The sequence below is a fragment of the Ixodes scapularis genome, unplaced genomic scaffold (assembly GCF_016920785.2).
Source record: "Ixodes scapularis isolate PalLabHiFi unplaced genomic scaffold, ASM1692078v2 PGA_scaffold3__209_contigs__length_174095766, whole genome shotgun sequence".
NCBI classification, from domain to species: Eukaryota; Metazoa; Arthropoda; class Arachnida; order Ixodida; family Ixodidae; genus Ixodes; species Ixodes scapularis.
The window spans coordinates 35,581,936-35,601,165 of NW_024609868.1; the positions used below are offsets into that span (position 1 = coordinate 35,581,936).

At 45.0% G+C, this 19,230-nt stretch overlaps 1 protein-coding gene across 2 annotated transcripts in view; it reads left to right on the forward strand.

Annotated features, from left to right (window-relative positions):
- The window catches only part of LOC115315704 (SH2 domain-containing protein 4A), a 131,365-nt gene that overhangs the window by 44,476 nt on the left and 67,659 nt on the right, over positions 1-19,230 (forward strand). Inside the window, exon 2 of one of the 2 annotated variants that reach the window (XM_029974980.4) lies at positions 2,024-2,136. The exons of the other annotated variant lie outside the window; for it this stretch is intronic. The gene's annotated coding sequence lies outside the window, so the exon portion shown is untranslated. The remainder of the gene's footprint in view (positions 1-2,023; positions 2,137-19,230) is intronic. 2 annotated transcript variants of the gene reach the window in all.

The window sequence follows — 19,230 nt, forward strand, 5'->3', positions numbered from 1 at the left end:
TCCTCGAAGATCTTGGTAAAAAGTTTAAGATCGACTGTCTTTTTATCTCTGACCTATGTTACGTAGAGCAAGAAGAAAAACAGATGGAGATTGGGAGAGTCAACCCAATGACGAGAACAAAGAAGTAACAGAATACAAAAGGAGTTGTATGTCAGCGCGTGTGTTTGTCCCTTTGTCTGTAGGTGTGTTGATTGATTTTGGCGCTGTTAACCTTAGAATTCAGACAAAAGAAAGGATTTTGTATCGGACCCGGCCTTGCGCAAAATCTGAGTAAAACTTTTCTCCTTGTACGCTGACCGAGCAATCAAAGTTCAACTCGGCGAAATTACTCAAGAACTTAACGTGTTTGTTACGTCGATTACTATATTTCGTTTCAGACGCAGCTGCCGCTACGAGCTAATGGGACCAATCAAGCTGCGTCAAATGCGCAAGTCGCTAGGTCTTGTTTGTGCATGATTGGTTCAGCGACGATAGAACACGTACGGAAACATGACGACCATAATCAAGTCCTGATGCAGCATCAGCTGTGTCAGGAGTTGAAGTGAAACGAAGTATAGCTATGATTATCCACCCAAATTTCGTCTCCTCTAAATCTACTGTGAAGGCTTTTGCATCTTGTTAGTCGTGCCCTACCTCGCGGTTTTCGTCCTTCGAACCACCAACAAAAGAGAGAGAGAGAGAGAGAGAGGAAAGAAATTCCCATAAGCGTATTTTTCGTTTTTCCACCTCTCAGGATTTAGCATAAGAACGGGAACAAGAATGCCTCCTCAAAGCTTGGTGTTCCCGGCTGGGAGTCCTCGAACTTTTCTCGTTCACTTCCGAATATGTGGACATTTTTATAATTTCCAAGGAATAACGTTCTGGGAAGGTGGAAGAACGAACTTGGCCATCAAGTCCTAGTATTCCAAGGCGACCGGTTCCTTGCATTAAAGCCCCATTGATAAAATTCACGTTAGGCGTTTCTTGCAAGAACCGCCGACCATTTGTTGTGGGAACGCGCGGTGCACTGTCACGGGCGAGTGCTCCGCCGCCATTCGCTTCCAAGGGTCGCTCATTTCGGTGCATCGCCGCCATTTGCTTCCAAGGGCCGCACCAGGCACGCGCCTCATGCATTGAACACATTTGACGTTACTTCAAAGACCTAGGGACACTAAATCAGCTATGCTCATTTAGTGGCCACTAAATAAGCGTAGCTTATTTAGTGACTCTAGTAAGACATATAGTATAGTATGGTATAAGACAAACAAACCAAGGGGCTTTATCCTGAATAATGTTCTCGCGCCCTCTCGTACGCTGCATGCAAGGCTCAAATTGCCGTTCAAGAACAATGTGTAGTTTATTTGTATCGCCTCGTTTTCTTGCTTTATTCATTTATATGTATCCTCTTTCTCGTTTTTTTTTTTTCGCTTACTTTGTTTTTTTTTTTTTTTTATTTGGGTAGGGTTCCCGAATTGTGGTGGACATTATTAAATAATAATTTTGCGTGTCAGCGGTGGTAGAGGTGGCAGACTCCTTCGGCAGCTGTAGGAGTTGGGACTTCCAACACCAGCCGCCAGGATCGCGACATCCGACAGCATGACGCGTCCTCGTCTGTGACGTCATTTGTTGCCACTTCGGGACCACTTTTGTTGCATAGCTGGATAAGACGGCGCACAAACCGGTCAAAGACGCGATCCAGGCACCGTCATGCAATTCAGGAGCTCCTGCAAGTGTGGGAGCGCATCTCTAATCCGTGGCGCCCGTTTCCTCCTCAAGACCGTTATGTCTGCCAATATCTTATGACGGTATACATCTGGCTATGACGGTGCTTCCTTGGCATGCGAACCTGCGGCTGTTTTTCCAAAGATACCCCCGCTAAGCTCTGTATTTACGAACGTTTCTTACAGCGTTTCAAGCGGTCTCTGATTCGAAACTGTTTGCGAATGAGTGCTCATTTTAGTGCCGCAGAAACGTGATTTATTGGTATACGGCAAGCGCGCTTTGACCTATTCATTTTTGTTTTTTCCCGTTTTTGTTTTCCTAGTCGGGCGGCCTTGCCAGGAACGAAAGGTAGCATCAAGGTCACGCTTCTGACACCGCCGCTGAGATCTGTTCTCTCACCACGTGGACGCTGGTCGGCTGGACCACCAGAGTGACGTAAGTCAGCCCCGCCTTTTTTTTCGTGTGTGTGCGAAAAATCGCGTGCATAAAAACGTCAAGTTTAATATATTTTTTTATTTCATACATCGCGCATCTGAGACTCTTTAGAACACCAAAATGTACTTAAATGTAATGAAGTTACGGTTAGTTGGGCTTAAGTACAACCTAGAAATACAGTTGCACTTTAAAATTGCTCTAGGCACATTCGTACGATTATACACAAAAACAAAACAAAAAATGACGATGTTATCTTTTAGTTTTAAAACGTATCGCGGCGTTGAGGTGTGCTGCTAAAAGTTCAGTTTTCAACTCGTACACATATTTGTGATACCAGTTGAGCTTAATAGTCAATATAACATTTTCTATTTGAGGACACGGTCTTAAGAGATATATATATAACTGAACTAGTTGATTTTCGTAATTAAGTTACCGTAAATTAACTAGTTTTAACGGTAGCTTAGTAGCAACGCGTAACTAAGGTTACGGAAACGTGATTTTAACTTAGCTTCTAGTTACTGAAATTGTAACATTATGGCAGTAAGGAAATGCTTTTAAACAATTACCTTAAGTTATATCAGCTCCACCCTTACGCTCGCGATGTCTATGCCACGAGGTGGACTGTGGACCAAGGGGGATCGGTGGCCGAGTGGGCTAAAGCGCACACCCAGCTCGACGCACGTGGGGCGAAAGCTCGCGTTGCAGAACCCAAAGATCCTGGGCTCGAGCCCCACCCCTGCCCGTTTCGATCTGGATGAGAATTGTGCCGGCGTGCGGTCGTGCAGCACTACTGCGTGATGCACGTTAAAGACCCCAGGCTAGCAGTCGTACTGCACTGGCGAAATTGCTCATCCACAGTGTAAACCAGTGTCGCCTCTACTGGCAGACCGACTTCACGCTGTATAAATCACAAAAACGTCCAATCTTATTTTGGACGGTGGACCATAGAAGGAACACTGCGGTTTCGGTGTGGTTGCGCTTTAGTGAGTCCGGAGCCAGTAATGCTGTGAGTTTGGCAGGTGCGCGGAACTTATGTCCCGCTACATGCAACGTGTTTTGTCGTATCACAAAATGTCCTCTGTAATATATTAAGGCTTTCACTGTGGATGACACAAAACACAGGCTGTTTGATTTGTTTGATTTCAGTTTCAGGCCCCACTTCAGCCGTTGTTGTTGATTGTTGTTGATTCAGCTCAGACAGCTCAGCCGTTGTTGATGGCCCAACATTACGAAGTTTTGAGCATAAGGTTGCCATGCGGAGAGACATTACTACCGGAATCTCGCGGTGCTCTTCAAAGTGCGCAAAGAGCGGTGCCGTGCTGACGGTACCCTACGGTAATGCTCCGCTAAAAATGCCTATTGACTGCGTACATGTCTGTTGTCAGTCCCAATTTTCTACAAAAAAACAAAACAAAAGAACGATGCAAGTCAAGGACAGGTATCTTGAGCGTTTTTGAATGCGGATATTATTGAATGGCGGCAATTTGGCGAGTGTTGTAAGCGCCCGACGTGTCTCGACATCGGACAAGCACGTGGCCAGAGCCGCCGTCGCCCTCCAAGGCCGTGGAAAAGTGAACTCAGGCGAGGGAGGTATAGCGGTACCCTAGACGAAGCCACGGGATGCCGCCAACTACGTGCGCTAATGTAATGTTTTTTTTCGTTTTTTTTTTTTGCGAGTACAAAAGAAGCGGGCAGTGCGGTGCCAAGGTCTCGGTTGCGCGAGTGTATGTCGGACCATGTGCCAAGTGTAGCGGACCGGACCGACATCGTCACCGCGCGGGAAGAGAACGATCGTAAACATGGCGCGAGTGAAAAAGGAAAGAGATGATTCGTATCCTCTTGCCATGGCGTGGCGGTCGCCGACTCTTTCGAGAAGCGGAAGCCCGATCGTGCGCGGAAATGGGTGGACAAACGGCTCCCTCTGCTACGGAAGCACGCGGTGCTGAAGGCTTTCTGGGAGGCGAACCTTGAAAAAAAATGCTTTTATACGCTCTTCAGGCACAGAAGTGGCTGCCACGCCCCAAGAAAAAGCTAGCATACTAACTTAAACTGTAAACTGCACCTAATATCAGAACTTTTAGACGCGCCCGATCAACTTTGCCATTAAACCCATTAACCTACTAACTCCAGCCACTAAATAATCCTAACATATGTTGTTTGTAACATACTAACTTAATAGACTAACTTAACCCGCTAACTTAACCCGCTAACTTAACCCACTAACTTAACCCGCTAACTTAACCCGCTAACTTAACCCGCTAACTTAACCCGCTAACTTAACCCGCTAACTTAACCCGCTAACTTAACCCGCTAACTTAACCCGCTAACTTAACCCGCTAACTTAACCCGCTAACTTAACCCGCTAACTTAACCCGCTAACTTAACCCGCTAACTTAACCCATGAACTTAATCCCTCAACTTTTCCCGGAATTTAGTCCCGAACATAGTCCCTAACTTAGCCCCTAAGTGGGCCTCTAACTTGGTCCCCTAGCTTGGTCCCCTAACTCTAACCCCTAACTCTAACCCCTAACTCTAACCCCTAACTCTAACCCCTAACTCTAACCCCTAACTCTAACCCCTAACTCTAACCCCTAACTCTAACCCCTAACTCTAACCCCTAACTCTAACCCCTAACTCTAACCCCTAACTCTAACCCCTAACTCTAAGCCCTAACTCTAAGCCCTAACTCTAAGCCCTAACTCTAAGCCCTAACTCTAAGCCCTAACTCTAAGCCCTAACTCTAAGCCCTAACTCTAAGCCCCAACTCTAAGCCCCAACTCTAAGCCCCAACTCTAAGCCCCAACTCTAAGCCCCAACTCTAAGCCCCAACTCTAAGCCCCAACTCTAAGCCCCAACTCTAAGCCCCAACTCTAAGCCCCAACTCTAAGCCCCAACTCTAAGCCCCAACTCTAAGCCCCAACTCTAAGCCCCAACTCTAAGCCCCAACTCTAAGCCCCAACTCTAAGCCCCAACTCTAAGCCCCAACTCTAAGCCCCAACTCTAAGCCCCAACTCTAAGCCCCAACTCTAAGCCCCAACTCTAAGCCCCAACTCTAAGCCCCAACTCTAAGCCCCAACTCTAAGCCCCAACTCTAAGCCCCAACTCTAAGCCCCAACTCTAAGCCCCAACTCTAAGCCCCAACTCTAAGCCCCAACTCTAAGCCCCAACTCTAAGCCCCAACTCTAAGCCCCAACTCTAAGCCCCAACTCTAAGCCCCAACTCTAAGCCCCAACTCTAAGCCCCAACTCTAAGCCCCAACTCTAAGCCCCAACTCTAAGCCCCAACTCTAAGCCCCAACTCTAAGCCCCAACTCTAAGCCCCAACTCTAAGCCCCAACTCTAAGCCCCAACTCTAAGCCCCAACTCTAAGCCCCAACTCTAAGCCCCAACTCTAAGCCCCAACTCTAAGCCCCAACTCTAAGCCCCAACTCTAAGCCCCAACTCTAAGCCCCAACTCTAAGCCCCAACTCTAAGCCCCAACTCTAAGCCCCAACTCTAAGCCCCAACTCTAACCCCTAACTCTAATCCCTAACTCTAATCCCTAACTCTAATCCCTAACTCTAATCCCTAACTCTAATCCCTAACTCTAATCCCTAACTCTAATCCCTAACTCTAATCCCTAACTCTAATCCCTAACTCTAATCCCTAACTCTAATCCCTAACTCTAATCCCTAACTTGGCCTACTAACTCTAACCCCTAACTTGGCCTACTAACTCTAACCCCTAACTTGGCCTACTAACTTGGCCTACTAACTTGGCCTACTAACTTGGCCTACTAACTTGGCCTACTAACTTGGCCTACTAACTTGGCCTACTAACTTGGCCTACTAAATTGGCCTGCCCACTACCTTAGCCCCCTAACTGAATCCGATGAGTCCCCTACCTTTGTCCTCTGAGTTAGTTCACTAACTATCTCACTATTTCGGATCGCTTACTTAACTCGTTCACTTAGCTCACTAACTTCTCACCATTCGCGGAGAACATAAAAGCTGGAAGGGGTCGTGGTTGACCGAAGTACTTCATATTGTATTTGTATTTGTCTACATTGCTATCTTTTACTACGAAAACCGTTGTTCCTTGGGTGACGTCGTCGCTCGTCTTCACATGTAACAACAATTCGCGAACTGCAGAAGGAACCGCAGAATATCCCGTGAGTCGCTAACTCGCAGAAGGAACCGCCGTGCACCTGCTCATGTTGATAATAAAACCTATAAAGTGTCGTTTCGAGGTACAGAAAGGAAGTGTCGTAAAACTTTCGGTGTAATCTTGGCGGAAATTCAACCCCTCCTATCGTATATCATTCTGCAAGAGGCCATTTGACCCGAGGGTGACGTTTCTTCTTGCACATAATTCTCTTTTTTTCTACCTTAGTTCCTGGGGTTTACAGGAACCTTTTTATTTGTTTGGGTTTCCATACCACTGGGACCGAGCTAGGATTACGTCACGGCCATAGTTGGATGTAAGAACTTATGGAGACCTGAGGGTCACTGGAAGACGGGCACGTTTGCAAGTACGGCCTTTGGTGCCGCCATCTTGGTACTGGTGTGTGCAGATCGTCTGATAGCTAAGTCTGGATAAATGGATAGATAGATAGATGTTAACGGCTGTAACTTTTTATAACGGACGATAGCTTACGTCAATTAGCTTGAAACAAAAACACACGACCCCCCCCCCCCCCGCGACACACACACACTGCATTTCTAACGCAATTTTTCTACCCCTCTGCATTTTCGTAACTACAGTATCACCAGGCTGTGTGAGATATCGCCAGCATGATGTTGCTAAGACTTGCTCAAGGTCGCCAACAAAGCGTTTTCCTCCCACTGTGACCAGACTATAGCTTCCAAAGCGTTGTTGCTTTGTTGCTTGCAAACGCATATATAAGCATTGAGCAATAAGTAACTTGTCATAATATGAATATGTATTTTACAAATTTACATTTGGTTATTGGAGAAACCGATGCGCATTCATCTCAATCAATTTCCTTAGTGGTGCTCATGACTGCGGAAATTATTGGAATGACAAAGAGCAAGCCAACTGATCAAAGTTACTGTGTGTGAAAGTTTTGTTCTACAAAAGCTAGGACGTAAATGAACGTAATATATAGAAAGATCAGAAAGTAAGAAACACGAATGAAAATTATATGGGCAAAACAAATTAGAACAGCTTGCAAAAATCAAATCACTGTTACTCGATTATTTGTTATGTCGTTCGTGGCCATTAGTTTTTATGGTGGTCGGCTGGCTCTGACTGATGCCATATATAAAATTGGTTTCATTAATGATTATTATTGATTTTGGTATTTTAATGATTAGGCGACGAGTTAATCGATTAGTTGAGCGCTGATGAAGTGGGAATGTCTTAATAATTGACGCCAAACTTTTTTTTTTTTTTTTCGATGCTTCCAAGCCGGTGATACTCGTCGTGATGAAGAAAATAAGCCTCCCTCTTGTAAGCAACGTACACATTTATTTTGAAGAACCTTGAGACAGATGTGGCGTGACAAGCAGAAATCATAACAATAACAAACCGGTAATTAACGGCAGACCGGGGGGGGGGGGGGGGGGGGGAGGAAGGGCGGGCAAGGAAGGGAGTGCAATGGGCGTTCCAGGAAACCCAACACTCTCGAAGTTTCTTGAAATGTGAGTCCGTGGACCTTGAAATGATGGACCCGAGGAGCGGGCTCTGCAACCCGATACATGGCGATGAGTAAGAACTCCGCGTACACACGCAGGCTTGCACAGGGGACCTCTTCTGCGACGATGTCGGGATGCTGTACCCTTGATTCATATTTACCCGCGTAAAGGCCACAACCATCTTTCGTTTACGCTTTTGCTATCGCCGAGGTATATCTTGCTGTGTCCGAGAAAGAAAAAAAAAAAAAAAAAAAGCACGTGACGATGCGTGCTTCGCTAACTGCTCAATATGGTGGCTTGTCCATTCACCATGGCTCTAAACGGTATTAGAACGCGGGTACTTGGGAATTACCGGGAGGCATCGGGTACATATGTTACATGGCTACCGGGCACCAGTATCGGGTTATTCAGCGCAAAAAGGGTAATAAACACCGCAAACTACAATGTTTTGTTTTCCCCCGCCGTTATAAATAATCTGCAGCTAAAATTCACTAAAACTAATCGCTGTATTTATACCGCAGTCGCCGAGTGTACAAAAATGAACACGGTACACTTGAAATAAGAGCCAGGCTGTGTGAAAATTGTCTAGATTTTGTAACTGAACGCGCCCGAAACATTTACGTGTTTCATGGATATCAATGCTCGTCAGATCAAATCTCTGTTTTATTTCCATCTTCTCTTAGTTGGAAAGATGGCCGAATAGGATCGGGCCCGGGCACATCACGGCGTCACTCGGACGCCGTGATTGGCCATCGCCTGATCGGATTCGGATTGGACTCTTTCATCGCATACACACGTCTGGCGCTTATTTTGAACTCTGCACACACTGTGCGAGGTGTGTTTTGTTTTTGTATGACGTGGTCTTGTCACACTGGTCACATGGAAAATGCCTGCAGAGGTAACATACACATGTATGAAGGAAACATGCTTGAGGTGTGTCCGCAGATATCTCTGTCATGTCCGCAGAGAAACTTCGCGTTATTTGTATGATGCTGTATACGAGAAGTGTGACTGTGGCTTTAACCTCCCTCCGTTTAAACCCCGACACAAAACCGAATCTGACTTTGACTTCTGCACCTTCTAATGAACGAACCAGTTGTATCGTTATTATCAGCGTCATTATTGTAATTATCATTAGGGGGTGTCACGAATTTGCCATAGCTCAAGTTTTACTGGGTTCGACTTTTTTTTTTTTTTGAACTGGTTGATCAAAAGTTCAACAAAAGCCCGACTGATATGTGCGTGTCAGTAAATTGAAAACGACCTGATGCTGCCCGGTGGAGTAAAGGTGCAACATCATTGACATATTGTCCTCCGAGGTTTTTGGCGCGCAAAAAAATCTTGGAGACCACGGGCAAACTAACCTTATAAATCCTTAGAAGTTCGTTTGCTTTTATGTCGTGTAAACGATTCTTATCCTCTATAATTTAAGGCAGGCTATTGTATAAACAATTTTCCCCACAAAAATTTTTAATTTTAGGGCTGAAGTCGAGCAACACTGTCCAACTACCACTGCACTTCAAGCGTCACCAGCATAAAAACTACCCTGTCATTGCCACCCTTGTCCTTCCGCCGAAAAGTTGCTCCCCTTTCTTTATTTTATAAATATTATTCCCGTCCTACACGACCAATTGATCATCTGACCTGCTTATGTTTCTACTCGTCTAGATAATCAGCGCAAGGTTGGCGTACCAAGTCCGATTCCGACAACGTTTCATTCATCCTTCGTCCACCGTACAGCCCCCAGGTCTTTAACCATCTTAACCGGGACATCACGGGCTAGGCCTTTTAGAACTCCGTTAATTATTATGTTCTTGTTGATTGTGCTTAACTTGTAAATTTTATTTTGTTATTATTCGTTTATTTTCCGGCTCTTCCCCTCTGTAATTAATTGGGGCTTTGAATAAACAATAAATGAAATGAGCGAGAGAAAAAATTCCCAGTGTCTTATATCTTTCAAGTTTAATAATGCATGAAATTATTTCGAAGACACGAAACTGTCGGTTCTGGGAGTGAATAACCTTTATTTTTACCGAATTCCCCGATACAATAAGTTTGCGTCACTTAATAGAGAGTTTTAGCAGATCGTTTTTTCGCCCCGATAACGACACCCGATAACGATACGATGCATGCCCAAGGCCTCCGGAGGGGAGAGGAGATATCGGTTTTGGGTCGAAAAAACGATCCGCTAAAACTCCCTAATTCCATGTCACGTGATGCCAAAGTGAATCTGTGTCTGGTCACATATATAACGTCATTCACATGACATAAAATTTTCCGCTAAATATAGCGGGGTAACTGAATTGGTGGATAGGACACGTGACGTCAGGCCAGGTGACGTCAATTGACGCTATGTTACCTAAACGCCAATTCAATAGGGAATTGTAGTAGACCGTTCCCGCAGCCCGCTAAGCACCCGGATAGCGCTCCGTAATCCGCCACAAGACCTTAAACTATGCAGACAAGGCTGGCGGCGCGCATGCGCAGCTGCGCAGTTTTCTTCGGGGATACCGTAGCGGAGGAGAAAAACGATTTACTACAACTCCCTAGTTTCTCCGATAAATTTAGCAGGGTATGGAAGGACGAACGGACAAAATTGAGGAATTGGGGCATTCCGTTAAATAAAACATGCAATGCTTCAGGATTCTCGACGTCCCCAATCGTCTTGAGTACCATCATTCTTATCGTCAGCATAATCACCACCACCATCATCATCATCATCATCGGGTCGACCGCGCCGTGCCTCTCGTGCACGTCGGCACGGAAGCCGTGCCTGTTGACGCCTTGCAGCGGGTCAGGGAGGCAAGGCGGAAGTGACGAAATGCCCCGCGCACACTCGACTGCCTTTATTACTGGCATTGCTACAAACGCAGCCGGCAGGAGGACGGCAGCAGACGAACGCTCGGTGCGCTCACGCGTGAAGGAGGCTGTCCTCCGACAAAGTGCTCCCGATCGCTGCGACCGCTGCCGCCCCTCAACTTGCGTCTACCCCATCATTCTCTGGTTGTTTGTTGTTCTTGCTTTCTTCCCCAGTTCGAGAGTGGCCCGCATTCGGGGTCTGACCCTCTCCCTGGACAAGGTAGTGAGTGTTACGTGAGGATGACAATGCCATGACCGTGTGTCTGAAATGTTTCATGACGGAAGAGATTTGTTTTTCTTTCTTTTTCACCATTGGATTTCATATACCGGAATTTTCTTGGTTTCGTCTTTATTCTCGCGTCCGCATTTTCTTCCTCGTCTTAAAAAAAAAAAAAAGAGAAAAGGAAAACAGGAAGGAATACATGTAAAGATCGAAACACTATAGGAATTGCGGTTATTTTGTTCAGGTTGTACTCCCGACAACCGTTGTAGCCGAAGTAGTAACAATTGGTTCGATAGATGCACCCTAAGAGAGAGAAAAAAAAAAGAAGTCTTTTTGGGGTGCCGCACCCTAAGAGAGAGAAAAAAGAAGCCCTCTTAAAGGGGCCATGAAACGAATTTTGGGTTGGGATGAATGATTTTAAATTGGGACTTTACTAATCGCATATCGTTTAGTTGGCCAAAAGAAACAGGCTAGCAAGTCAAAAGCCAGCTTTTCGGTACGAAGATTTGAAAATATAGCGGACTATTTTGTACCTTCTTGCCTTCGAAAGCTCTCCGCCTTTTTACTATGATACATCCGCGGTTCCAAAAGCGCGTCACCGGCGCCAAACTGACGTCAGCAGAGCCCAGCTCACGCATTGGACACGAGAACTGCGTCACTCGGACGTATGCGCTCGTCAACAATCAATCCGTTGACGAATATTTGGATTCGCATTCGTGGCCAACGAGTGACCTGACGGAACTTATTGTCACTGGGGAATGACAAGTTCTATGGTGTGCATAAAAAGCACGGTGGAAGCTAGGAGTCATCGCACCGGTGCCGAAGGAATGTCACGACCACGTGATTTCACAATTCGCATTTGAGTTGAGGATTAAAGCTAAGGAGGAAGAAGTAGGAAAATCGTTTCATGACCCCTTTAAGGGTGCCGCCTTTGACGTCGCTTTAGTGTCATTTGTGGTGTCGTTTTCAGTGTCACTTTTGGTGTCGTTTTTTGTGGTCTTTCTCGGATGAGGCTTTCAGCGCCAAAGTTTCTTGGAAGCCCTGTACCGTGTTCAGTCATCATACAAAGGACGCGGTGTTTGTTTCGGACACATGTATTGCTTCGAACTTGTCTAGAAACAGTTTTCGTACGACCAATTTGACGGGGTTGTCATAACACGCCTCAGATATGCCTTCTGTATGGTGCAATGTAACCGTACCAAATTTTTTTTTTATTTATTTATTTTTTTTTTTTTTGGCGTTAAGTTGTGACTGAGGCCTTCGAACCACCGTGCTCCGAACAGCCCTGAGCGGCTCAAGAATCGATGGACTGTATAAGAGCGGAATTAATTTCGTGTTCAAGTACTATTTCTGTTTTGTTTTTCTTTTTTTTTTATCTTTCCACGTGATCTTCCGCGTGGTATCAGTAACGGGAAGCGCCTTCCAGTCTGTATCTATATGCACTGCAGACAATGAGGGCGATGGAGACAATATCCGCGTCCGATAACCAACTCCAACCTTGAGGGAGTCTACTGAAGTAGCCACGTGGTCATTACCGTTCTAGATTATCTAACTCTTGTTGCCGGTTGCGCTCTCGTCACAGGCCGGCTGGTAACAGGATGATTCGTCCCATAGGAACATTCGTCGTAGGGCGACTCGTCCATTGGACAGTTGGTCACATCGACACGACAGTGCAGGGAAGGAAATAATAATTTACAAAACGCAATTTTTTGTACCTAGCTATGTTTCCTGACGACTGTGCTGTTAGAACAATAGAACGGGATGCTTTAAATTGAAACTGAAGCGGTTCTGTATTTGAGGAAAATCCTACCGAAAAATCCAGTATAACTTTTTGCTATCCGGATTATGGAACCGAAAATCTATCTGGATTCTATCTTGACTCTACCTGCAATTCGGGCCTTCAGAAATTATTCCTTTGTCTGCAATCTGGATTTCGGGTTTCCAGAAACAAATTTCCGGTTCCATAATCCGGATAGTAAAAAGTTATACCGGATTTTTCGGTAGGGAAACGCTTAAATCGCCTCCGTTTTGCCTCCAAAATTAGGAATACCGAGATTATTTTTCTATTGGGTGCACGGAGGGTGCAGAAAGTCATTTTCAAAGTACCGCTCAAGCCTCCTCCCCCCCCCCCCTCCTCCCCCTCTTTCCCGGAGAGTGACATCATATTAGAAGTTTTCGGAATCTCTGCTGTCGCGCATCTTCAACGCCAATCAAAGCTATGCACGCGCACTCTTGCTATATTGAGAAAAAAAAAAGAAAAAAAAAGGCCAGAAAAAGACGTTACGACTTTGACGACCGAAAGATCCTAGTATGGCGTAAGGCCTGGTCGGGGTTTTTTTGTGTTTTGTCGCGTTTAGTTACACCTTCGGAGAAAACGAACGTGATATTCAGATTCACGAGATAAAAATACTTTAGAATTCACCTCTGTTTTTCTAAGAACCTCTTTAGCTTTTTTTTTTTTTCAATATAAACTAATATGCATGCATATTTATGCACTACTGAGCATGTGCATAATCGTTCGAGCTTGATGTTATGCATAAATACCACTTGACGTTAGTTTCGGACTGCTAGAAATGATGTATATGCACAAATATACTCGTAATAGGAGATACCTGGGAAAGAAACTTTACTCCGATATATAAAAACTTCCAAGACATCAAAACAGTGTTTCCAACCACTGCACTGGGCTGTCATTGCGACGGTTGTTGTCGTACTTTCCAGCAACGAAGTGAACGTGCCTGTTACAGTCAGCGTGTCTATTTTATTTTTAACTCTCGTAAACGTGCACCTTCACCATGTGAGATCTTCATTTCATCGATGTCGAAGGGGGGATCAAGCGGGCATTTCAAGTTCAGTGAGATCACGAACGGCGAGAGGAGTGCCCCATAAGATATTCTAAAGTGGCGAAGCGGGCGAGTTGGTTCATGATATAAAATTTAAAAGCGCTAACAAAGACGAGGACAAAAAAGGGAGGCGAACAGGACGAGCGCTCGTCCTGTTCGCCTCCCTTTTCGTCCTCGTTTTTGTTAGCACCTTTAATTTTTATAACTTAAAATGTTATTTGGAGTTTTACTGTTTTCCACTGTAACATAGACGAGCGATTTAAAAAGCAAAATTTGTCAGTGCTAAACGTAGAGAAGGTTTTGGCACACACCTGCTGTTTAAACGACTCCTCAGTATGCAGATCTCTGTTGGATCCTCCTGGGGGTACGGTTACTTGAAAGTGTAATCATACGACTGGCAGACGAATCGCTTGTTAGTTATGCTTTATATTAATATAGTTTGCGGCAATTTTAATAAAACGCTGCTTTGTGCCTACTGTCGTGCACGTACTTACACAGAACCCCGCCGTGAAGCAGCATCGCTCCACCTCTCTCCGTCGCGATCACCTCTATTTGTTTAGGAATGAAGTCCGAATTAGACAATAGTTGTTATCAAGTTGCCGCAACATTCCCCATTCGGGATACAACACTTGCTTTACATTTTTTTGGGGGGATAAACCATTGTGCGACGGGTTTCCCCATGACGAATCATCCTATGACCAATGTTCCGCTATGACAAACGGGCCTGTTACCAATCGTCCTGTGGCGAATCGCCATGTGACGAATGGACCGTATCCCGCCGGTTCTATTGTGTACTCTTCTCTTTGCATGTTATTGAAAAAAAAAGATCGGAGTGGTGACGAGAACACTTTAGAGTCGGGAGAGTGTTGGGACTGCCGCTGGTGGTTTTCCAAGATCGTGCATGTCCGCGCGCGCTCGAGTGTGCGTGTATGTGCATGCGCGCGTGCGTGTGTGTGCGCGCGCGAACTATAGGCAACAGATGACGTCAGTGGCGATTTGTTAGGCGAATCAGTAAAACATTCGTCGAATATATACCGCGCATATCTTGCATGTGGAGCGGAGGCGTGTTATATTGTTCCGCATTCCTCGAATTCACGTGTGCTCTAACCACAGTGCTCGAAACCAACCCATTGTTTATCCTTTATAAGCAAGCGCACTCGTCCACGTGTGCTGTGGGCATGCGCTACGGAGGCGTACCAACCCGTGTCTCGGGCAAAGAAGCATCCGCCTGTTCTCGGCTGTCCTATCAGCGCCACGTGCACTTCGGCCCAACGTGCACAAACATGGCACGCGACGCCATTAGGTCACGCGTGGACGCCTCTGCGCGCGGAACGAGACAAAAGTGTGTGGGGTGCGTCCAAAAAAAAAAAAAATGCAATGGACGTTTTAATAAGATCCCTGTCTCCACGAGCTTGAGCGGCGCGGGTCAACAATACGATTATATGCCGAAATCGGCATCTGGAAAATATCCTCCGTGAAAGCGTTCTCACAGTTCAAATTCGAAGCGAGAAATGGAGAAGAGCGTCAAGGAGGCTTTCCTCGGTCGTTCGAGCTGCTCCCTTCGTTGGCTTCAACAATTTTGTTTTTCGCGATCGTCGATGGGATCGACGCGCGCACGGTGTCACGCTTGACATCGTCGCTCAGTCGAGCTTCAAATCGCGTTGCTCGCCTCTTTTGCCGCTGTTGTTGCCGCATATGCTGTTGATCGGATCGTGTTCGGGTCCGCTGCGCACTGGGCTTCCTCCTGGGTGTTATATACGCCAACGACCAAGGACAAGCGGACAACGGGACGACACACGACCGGGAGCAGCGACCATCCGCTCGTTGGCTCCTGGGGCGTCATAACGCCGCATATTTGGACGGGAAAATGAGTAATCCAAGCTCTTGGCAGTTGATTCCGGTGCGCGAGCGCTGCATTGGTGCCTCCCATGGCTTCGGGCTGGCGTGCGTAGCATTCGTCTTGCTCCAAGTAAGTGTAAAACAAAGCGTTGTTATGTTTTTCGTCACATGAGCCGAGTCGATCGAATCTCGAGGCGAATAAATAGCTTGACTGCGACTTCGGGGTTAGCCGTTCTTGGAAATATATCCGCTTCAAAAATTGAAAAAAAAAGGAGGTTAATCAATGATAATGTAGTGATTGCGCAGGCGAGCTGGTGGATGTTAACCATTTTGTTCTTAGCCCGAGACTGAGGCAGGAAAAGAGGAAAGTTTCGAAGTAGAAGAAAAATGAACAGTCGAGGACACGTCTCTAACACAGCTAAAGACAAGTTTATTTGGTCACCTTCTTATATACACTCCACAAACTTCACCACAGCACCTTCCCGATCTCGAAAGCCAAAAGATAACAAAGGTCTCACATCTTTCCACCACAATTGTCAAACGACCTTGACGTTTTCCACAAAGCAATGAACAATAGCTCCCCTCATCCGGAAGACACTTGTGAATCCTTCGCGTACACAGTACACTCTCTCCCTCTACTCTCCGACCCATAATCACAAAGCATCCCGGTAACAGAAGATATCAATCCACGTGATACAAAGGAAGAAACCACTTACACCTTCACATTCAACAAGCACTTCACAAAACTTTCAAATCCGCAAGAATGATTTTGCGCTGCTGCTAAGCTGTAACGACACCTGACTAATGCAGTTGCCCATTGATTTCATTCTTATTGTTTCTTTTACAACCCTTTTGATGTCGTTTAACTCCCTGTGTATTATCTCTGTTTCAGACCAGTGGGGTATACAATTATTACATTCTTGAACATGTTTCGCTATTTCCGAATTGGCAACGTTGTTTTTGACATTCCTTTTGTGTTCAGTCAATCTGTCATTTATACACCTTGACGTCTGCCCCACATATTTAAAGCCACATTCCAGGGGGATTTCATATACCACTCCATTACCACACGGAATAGACTTTTCTCGATGTGTTTTTGCGCATTCCCTTACACTTTTGTGGAAAGGTGTGAGCTTGCTCAACTTATAATCCGAACTAAAAACCAGATCTACATTGAACTTCTTGGCACAAGCCTTTAAGTTGTGAGAAATTTTGTGATAAAATGGAATTACACTAGTTCTATTTTTTGGCCTTTGCTTCGGTTCTCCTGTACATTTGTTTGCGAATTTTACGGATAACTGCTTCCTTACGAATTCATCCTCATAACCAGCACCGTTTAGCCTTCTCCACTGTCTTTCTACCGATTCGGCCAAGAAATGTGTACATGATCTTTCCATTGCATTTGTGATTAAAGACGGGTATTGTAAAGTCTTTAATCACAAATGCAATGGAAAGATCATGTACACATTTCTTGGCCGAATCGGTAGAAAGACAGTGGAGAAGGCTAAACGGTGCTGGTTATGAGGATGAATTCGTAAGGAAGCAGTTATCCGTAAAATTCGCAAACAAATGTACAGGAGAACCGAAGCAAAGGCCAAAAAATAGAACTAGTGTAATTCCATTTTTTCACAAAATTTCTCACAACTTAAAGGCTTGTGCCAAGAAGTTCAATGTAGATCTGGTTTTTAGTTCGGATTATAAGTTGAGCAAGCTCACACCTTTCCACAAAAGTGTAAGGGAATGCGCAAAAACACATCGAGAAAAGTCTATTCCGTGTGGTAATGGAGTGGTATATGAAATCCCCCTGGAATGTGGCTTTAAATATGTGGGGCAGACGTCAAGGTGTATAAATGACAGATTGACTGAACACAAAAGGAATGTCAAAAACAACGTTGCCAATTCGGAAATAGCGAAACATGTTCAAGAATGTAATAATTGTATACCCCACTGGTCTGAAACAGAGATAATACACAGGGAGTTAAACGACATCAAAAGGGTTGTAAAAGAAACAATAAGAATGAAATCAATGGGCAACTGCATTAGTCAGGTGTCGTTACAGCTTAGCAGCAGCGCAAAATCATTCTTGCGGATTTGAAAGTTTTGTGAAGTGCTTGTTGAATGTGAAGGTGTAAGTGGTTTCTTCCTTTGTATCACGTGGATTGATATCTTCTGTTACCGGGATGCTTTGTGATTATGGGTCGGAGAGTAGAGGGAGAGAGTGTACTGTGTACGCGAAGGATTCACAAGTGTCTTCCGGATGAGGGGAGCTATTGTTCATTGCTTTGTGGAAAACGTCAAGGTCGTTTGACAATTGTGGTGGAAAGATGTGAGACCTTTGTTATCTTTTGGCTTTCGAGATCGGGAAGGTGCTGTGGTGAAGTTTGTGGAGTGTATATAAGAAGGTGACCAAATAAACTTGTCTTTAGCTGTGTTAGAGACGTGTCCTCGACTGTTCATTTTTCTTCTACTTCGAAACTTTCCTCTTTTCCTGCCTCAGTCTCGGGCTAAGAACAAAAAAGAGGTTAATCACTCTCGGATTAACCACCTTACCTTATTCACCTCTGGCTTGTCCGCGTGTGTAGATTGCTCACATACATGTTTGTTTACTTTTAGATTGTCGATCTGTGGCTCATCTGTGTCTAGATTGTTTTCGAGTACCTTGTCCACTTTATAGATTGCCCACGTTTACATTGTTCACATCTTTCTGTATCCACTGTACTTGTGATGAGTTTGCATTTATATTGTCGTCCGCTGATTTGTCCACCCCCTGATTGTCATCCACGGTTTATCAACATTTTAGATTTTAACTTTTGGATTCTCTTCCACTTGCCCACATCTTGTTTAATTTTTTTATAGATTGTTAAGAAGCTAGAATTGACAGCTGACCGCTAGCTGCCTTTCTAAGGCTCTCCATATTTTTTTTTTCTGAGATAGCGGTAAAGCAAGTTTTAATGCTAACTTGGTTTGTTGTTATTGAACTAAATGCGTTTATAAAGAAACCTTCAGGTCATTTCGCTTTTTTTTTCCATATTGTATGTTTTTATTTCTATAATTATACTCTATAATCCTTGTACAGAGGAATGACGTCTTAAAATAAAACAAATTACTGTTCCGTCGCAAAAAAGAAAAAAAAAAAAAGTGTTGCATACAAAGAACTGTTCAGCGAAGGGGAAAATATCGCGGAGCTCTGAAGAGCTCTTTGTCTTTCTTTCTTTCTTAGGATCTCTCTCAGGCTCTTCCTGATGACACGGCTCTTTTAGATTGATTGTATTCTGTTATTATTTTTTTAATTTGTTTTTTAGTTGTTGGCAGAAAAGACATAGGTATTTCTACCTCATTCCCTCTGTCTCTCCTTCTGGTTGAATAGAACCCCCACAAAGTTGGTAAGGTGAATTCTTTTCTACCGCGAAGTGTCGAATCCTTTTGGAGTGCATTGCTCTTTGGCCACAAGAGCCATTAGGCGAGAGCACCGCCAAGGATGCCCGCTCGCACGAGCGAGCCGCCAAACTCTCACCGCCACTTTTAATCTTGCTCTTACTCAACCCCTTCTTGGCGCACTTATCGCCCAGGCATGCGCGTCTTATTAGGGAAAGCAGTACAACACATACACGAGAGAAAACGAGACGCTGTTAAGATAATAACAGGCGAGGATGGGCGCACGATAATGGAGCCTCTAATTTTTCGCCATTTCAGGC